Source organism: Xiphophorus couchianus, chromosome 19 (genome assembly GCF_001444195.1).
Source record: "Xiphophorus couchianus chromosome 19, X_couchianus-1.0, whole genome shotgun sequence".
NCBI lineage: Eukaryota > Metazoa > Chordata > Actinopteri > Cyprinodontiformes > Poeciliidae > Xiphophorus > Xiphophorus couchianus.
This window is the reverse complement of record NC_040246.1, coordinates 13,787,615-13,794,368: the sequence shown is the minus strand read 5'-3', so window position 1 is coordinate 13,794,368 and position 6,754 is coordinate 13,787,615. Positions and strand designations below refer to the sequence as shown.

Here is a 6,754-nt window from a genome sequence, read left to right as displayed (position 1 = left end):
TCATCTGATCCTGATGGGAACACAAACATTTCAAACACTGCTGGAAGGGGAGTTACTATAACTCTGAAACTCAAATGAAAGCTGATTTTAAACAAAGTAAAACTGAATTAAACATGATATCCACTCTTCTATGCTGCCTCTGACTTCTACTGCTCGATACTAATATAATAAAGGAAAAACAACTTTATAATTTTGAAAGACACTAAATCTATGGATTTATTTTTCAGTTTTCTTCATTGAACAGATGCTCCAATTGTTCTTTTAAAGAAAGTTGCTGAGGCGAAAATGACTGAATTAAAAAGCAATAAAAATATGCATGTTTTCATATCTTTAAGTCATGCTTTTGGTCTAAATTATAAGTTTTATGTGGCCTCATTCTAAAATACACACCCCGATTTCATAATATGGATTAAACATATTTGAAGTTAAAGTTGCATAAAGCCCATTTGAACTTCACAAATACTCACGACATGTTTAAAATTCCATTAAAAAGATTCAAAATTAGGTGGAACAATACATTCCCAATATTTTTTTACTCATGCCACCTTTACTGGGGATTAAAATTAATCATGGCATTAAAACTTTCAACAAAACGCAGAGGAAGAAAATATAAATCATCCAGACCTTTGTACATTTGATAGCACACTTGTAGCTAAGTGAATTAGTACCACTAACTGTAAGTGGGATAAAAAATAAGAACAATTTAAGACTACACGGAACAATGTGGGCCTTCTATATTTGTATTAAACTGTCAGACAATATGATTGGAACAAGTTGACTTGTGTAAAATTAAGGGTAGAAAATCTGCACACAAGTAAAAGTAGCATTGCTTGAATATATTTGTCTCAAGCAGAATTTAAACATAGTCATATAAAAATATTGCAATATGTAGTCACCCACCTCTGCTGGTTCTCCTAAACCAGTGTTTCTCAAACTTTTACAGGCCAAGGACCACTTAACCCAGGGGTCTCAAACTCCACTCCTTGAGGACCGCAGTCCTGCAACTTTTAGATGTGCCTCTGCTGCACCACAGCTGAATAGAATAATTAGGTCATTAGCAAGGCTCTGGAGAACTGATCTACACAAGAAGGAGGTAATTAAGCCATTTCATTCCAACGTTTTGTACCTGTGGCACATCTAAAAACTGTAGGAAAGTGGCCCTTGAGGACTGGAGTTTGAGACCCCTGACTTAACCTATTTGACAAACAGTCACGGACCACCCAGCCTGAAATTGCCCCGCAATAGCACAACTTAATATATAACGCAACCTGGAATAAAAATATTAGCATCTTTGTTCGTCCCAATGAGAAGAGCGATGATGTTTCGTAAATGTGACTAGGCACGACAAAATCATGAACAGGTCTACTTGGGCATTTTGAGAAATAAAGAAGAAGTTTTTTACTACCAAGTGTTGTGCATTAATACAATGTAGGGCTATTTGTGATTCAGAAGAACAATTAAAGAAAAATAACCTTGAGTTGCTTTAGCAGAAACAAAAAATAATTTTCTGCACCATTTAATATAAAAATAATCCACCCATTTCTATCAATCGTATTTAATAATCGTGTTTCATTGACTTAATTTAATCATTTGATTAAATGAAAATAACAATAGCTGTTGACCTGAAAGCAGAGCATCATTTATTACCAAGCAAAATCATTTTTAAAAAAAAACTAAAACAGCTCTGACTAACTGAGTCACCAAAGGAATCCAGTCGCTGAACGACACAACACTCAGCAGCTATGACTTAGTTTCCTCTGATCATATAATATTCCTGGAGTTGTTTTTTTCCATCGGTATCTGAAACTTTTTTTTTCTTTTTTTTTTTGGAGTACCCCGATTTTAAGCCAGTTTTCCGTCACTATTTTTAACACAATCCTTTGGTAAGCTAGCTGTATCGTCACACTTTGAGCTCACGTCAACAACAAAAGAAAACAGTTTATCTCAAGGCAAATAAACTGTAGTTTATATGCAGTATCTCGCAGACCGCGAGGGGCGCCCGGGGACCACCAGTGGTCCGAGGACCACAGTTTGAGAAAGACTGTCCTAAAATTTTTACCTAAATTTATAGATTGTAGTTCTAGTCGGTTGAACTCTTACCGTTCTGGCAGGATGGTTAGTGTATTTTCTAACTAGATAATGTCAGACTTCTGGAGTCTGCATGTGGGGTACCACAAGGTCCAGTCTTGGAGCCTATGTCTTCTCTATATTCTCCTAGCTCAAACAATCAAACAGACTGGTTGAAGAGAATTTCAATAAATGAAAATCATCTTCTGAAAGCAGCATTTTGCTTTTACTTTGGTTATCTGTGTTTAATAATAAAACTTATTAACGTGACAGGAAAGCAAAGGGCAGAAGAACTGTTTCAGGAGGTAAACACATTTTATAAAGTAGTGAGAATCAAATTTTAAGTGGTAACTCTGAATTGCTTTTTTTCATTAGAAGTTATCTGGTTATTTAGTTATTTTAGTTATAAATCATCAGTGCAAAGTAGTAGACACCTTCTCCAAGAGGTTCAGATAAGTTTGGGAAGGTGGGAGATGAAAAATGATGAGAAGCATGATAAACAATACAGTTCCCCTGATCTAAACTCTTCATTGTCAGATTTTTGTTTTATCAGTTAAGCAATTTATAGTTCCAAGAAGGCGAACAATGTTGGCTGGATACAAACAAGTCTAGTCATAACAGCATTTTCCAAGAAGCTTTGTTATTATTCGTCCTGCCCACATTGCTCAAAGAAGGAGCAGTTGAACAGTGAGAGACATGTTCGTCTTTAACTACTTTGACATCATAAAGTTAAAACAGCTCTGCAACCGACTAATACAAGAATCAGGATGTTTTAAACTGCTTTGTTGCTCAAGAAGACATTTTTGTCAGGTAACAAAGGGTGTGACCTGACACACACACACCCAACAACAGGGAGTTGCTTTCTCCCTGTTCTCTCTCCAACAGGGAGAAAACAACTGTCCACCCATCAGTCAACAAAACTGTTTGTCTCCAGGCACATTACTTAGTTCGGCTGATTGACTTCTGTCAGACTTAGTTTTAAATGAATACCAGAAGAAAGAGGAGGGTGGATTCTGTGTTATGATCTATAATTATTGTAAACACTCAAGAAGACAACTGTGAGGTGTGGCAATAAGTTCAACTAGTTTCAACCATGCTGTCTGACATCAAATCCAAATAAACTGTTTCTGTTTTATATTAGACATAATCACCAAATTTCTTTTTTTTCCTTCTAAATGTCAGCTAATTATATGGAAATTTTTCAAATTACAAAATTTCCATATAATTAGCTGACATTTGGCATAATCCCCTTCAATTCATTGACTTTGTTGTTGCCAAACCAATTTGTAATCAATTTGGCTGTATGATTGAGTTTGTTGTGCATTTGCAAGACCCTTTTGGACTCAAGCCCCATGTTCCTGGTTGATGTTTTGAAAAGTTGCATTCATGTATTTTTCTTTCCTCATTATGCCATATTTTGTAAAGTGCACCAGTCCCTTCTGCAGAAAAATATCCACAAAATATGGCCCTGCCATCCCTGTGTTCTCAAATCAAAGGTGTGTCCAGAAATTTTAATTTTTTCACTGACTGCATATAGTAGATGATTTATGTTGCTTCTAGAGTAACTGCTTCGTTCTTGCTGAGTGGCCTTTCAGCCTATGTTGACACAGGACTCATTTCTTTATGGATAAAGACAATCTCTCACCAGTTTAAGTAAGGTGACTGGCCTTTTTATTTACATTTTGTGTTGATACACACATTTTGAACAAAAGCACATTCTTCTCTGGGATGCAGAGCTTGTTTCCCATAATAGCAGGACATTCCAAGCCTATTTCAAATATTGACATGACTTTCTTTTAAACTTCTGACATAATAATTATGCACAAACTATTATGATTATACATGTGAATATGCAGCAATTGCTGCATTTTCAATATGATTTTCTTCCCTCGGGTGGCTCAGCCAGGGGGCACCACCGGGAAAAATGTTATTATTCAGCTCATAATTATGTTACCATTGCTTCTTTGCATGTCCTCTATTAAAGGCACAGTGTAACAAAAAGTTGGCCTTACATTTTGGGCGGGCCAACAGAGGCTTTTGTTTCGAGCAAAAAGGTTTATCACCCAGAGCAACATTGCGACTGGGAGAGCAGCAAGTGCTCAAAAGCAAAACAGGTTTTATGTCAGTTACATTCTGAACATGTTTCCCATGGCTCTTTGCATGTTTTGTTAATGTGAAGTGGATCCCTGCCTATGTTGAACACAGTGTGTATTGTACAAAAAAATATGAATGGAGATCACCAATCGAGTTAATTAAATAACTTAATATTTAATTACTTCTCTTTGGGAATATATAAAGAGCTATTTACTCTACATTGCATTTGATTACGCTGAGTGTGAAATTTAAAATGGTGAAAACGACAGGTTTTCCAATGACACTGAAAATAGATTCTCTAGAACACAGTTTGACGAAATTCACAAACTGACTTCCGTTATTCAGTTTGTGAAAATCAAATCTTTTTGGAATGTTTCATTTTAAAGGGCACCATTCACCTTCAATCTGGGTAATCACTCATCTGCAATTAATGATGAAAAAAAATCATATGAAGTAGCTAATGACACAAACCGTCGTCGTTTTGCAGGCGTGTCTCTTTTTACAATAGTTTAGGTCGTTTGGATTGGACAAATCTAAAAACAAAGCAAAAATAAGGACTTGCCCAGCCCTCGGGTGTTCTGGAAAGGCTCTAAATTGTGCATTTGGGCTGTCACTAAACCTGGCAAAAGACTGTCTGCTTTTTCCAGCTGCACTCAAATCTTCCCTGTTCTGTAACTATCTAAGAGACGTATTTGGGCATAAGAGGGCAGGACTCCAAAAACACACCCACTTTTATCAGCTCAAAAACCACCACATAAATATAGCTGCAAAACTGACTCTAGGCACATATTCATTTCATCTTGAGCTCAGGTATGTACGGGGTGATTATTAGACCTTGACTACAAGGAGTTTGAATGTTTCCATTTTTGCAGTCGTCTTTTCTCTTCTGCTGAGTTTCTTGATTACTTTGTCTTGGTTTTTAATAGGAAAACACTTGTGTTCTACTTTCATCATCAAGCCAAAATGAGCGATAGTAAGTCTCTTTGATTGTGAAATATTAATGAGATAATTAATTATGAAATTAATTACCGATTTTTAGATAATAAAAAAAGAAAGAAAAATGCTATCTTGAAGGAAAGTTAGCTAATCCTCACAGTCCTCCTTTCCTTTTTTTTGTTTTTACCCATATGAAGCAAGAGATCAAAGATGCGTAATGCGATGCCTCAAGCAGTAATTTCTATGCCGTTTGTACTGTAGGATGATGTGCTGAGTTTTAATTTTAATTCTTGTTAAAATACTCATTTATCACCTTTTTTTTGCCTTCAATCTATTACCACATCAGAACAACCAAAAAAGCCAGAACAGGTAAGTTAGTTTTACTTTTATCAGTCATTATAAGCAAAATGTGTGTTTGTATGTATTTATTTACTTATTTATTTTTGTCATCGGCACATAAGAAGGAGGGATCAGGACCCGGATGTGAAGGAGTAAGATTACTTCTCCAGATCGTTGTTAAATTTTTATGAAGTTTTATTTAATTGAACAATAATAATGTTGTTGTTGTTTGTGTGTGTGTGTGTGTGTGTGTGTGTGTGTGTGTGTGTGTGTGTGTGTGTGTGTGTGTTGTGTCTTTCACAGGAGGAAGGAAAGGTACAACCTTAACTTCTTGGAATTTAAGTGACACCAGTTTTAATTTTTGTTCTATTTGTAAAATTGTTGCATTTTTATGGCTGCTTAAAGGGCAAAGGGAAAAGCCAAGAAAAGGGGAAAGGTCACGGACATGGTCATGGAGAAGGACAAGGTCATGGACATGGAGGAGAAGGAGGCGGTCCAGGTGGAAAAGGCGGCAAGTGAAAGAGACCACTGAGGAGACCCTAAATAAAATGATGAAAAGCCATTATTTTGTCAAAAAGATTAATGTATGATTGTATTGCATTCCTCATTAAATAATCTACAAAATAAGAAGCTTGGCTCTTTTATTCCCTTCCAAACTGATCCTTTATCTTGAATAAACAACATTAATATCAAAGTACAATAAAATAACACAAATCATTATAAAACTCCATAAAACCAGTGAGAAAGAAACTAAAATAAAGCTTACGTACAAAAAATATTTTCTAGCCAAAAGATGTAACCACTAAAGTCAATGTAAGAAAAACAAGAAAGGTAATTCTGTGAAAAAAGTGTGACTGTTTGAATGCATCTGGTGTTTTCTATCTATGAATGAGTAGAAAACAAGAACAGGCTGCATGATAATGGCAATGATAATAATAACCATAATGATAATTAGTTTTCATCTTGGACAAGTTTGCAAGGCAGACAAATCTGCTTCCTGAACTTAACTCAAATGTGTGGTTTTGTCTACAGCAAAAGTATTCATATCCCTTAAATTTTTTTTAGAAGTTGTCATGCAAGTAAACTTCAATCCATTTATCATGGTTGTTCATACACATTAAATAAATTAGAATATGCCTCCTAGTTGGTCAGATTAAAAGTACTTTTTGAAATTAACAATGAATAGCTTTCATTAAACCCACATCTCTATGTTTTTTATTGGTCTGATGCAATATTTTAATCCCAACTATCATGTTTTTGTTAACTGCAAGTGAATAATAATCACAATTTAAAAAGGCAAAAACTCAAACTAGTTTTT

General features: G+C 35.3%; 1 long non-coding RNA gene across 1 annotated transcript; it reads left to right on the top strand.

Annotated features, from left to right (window-relative positions):
- The first annotated feature begins 4,850 nt into the window (after nucleotides 1-4,850).
- LOC114133837 (uncharacterized) lies at nucleotides 4,851-6,063 on the top strand. The gene is made up of 6 exons (XR_003593290.1): nucleotides 4,851-4,971; nucleotides 5,088-5,134; nucleotides 5,444-5,466; nucleotides 5,559-5,588; nucleotides 5,740-5,751; nucleotides 5,842-6,063. It is a non-coding gene; the product is annotated as an uncharacterized LOC114133837 (long non-coding RNA).
- The last annotated feature ends 691 nt before the right edge of the window (nucleotides 6,064-6,754 follow it).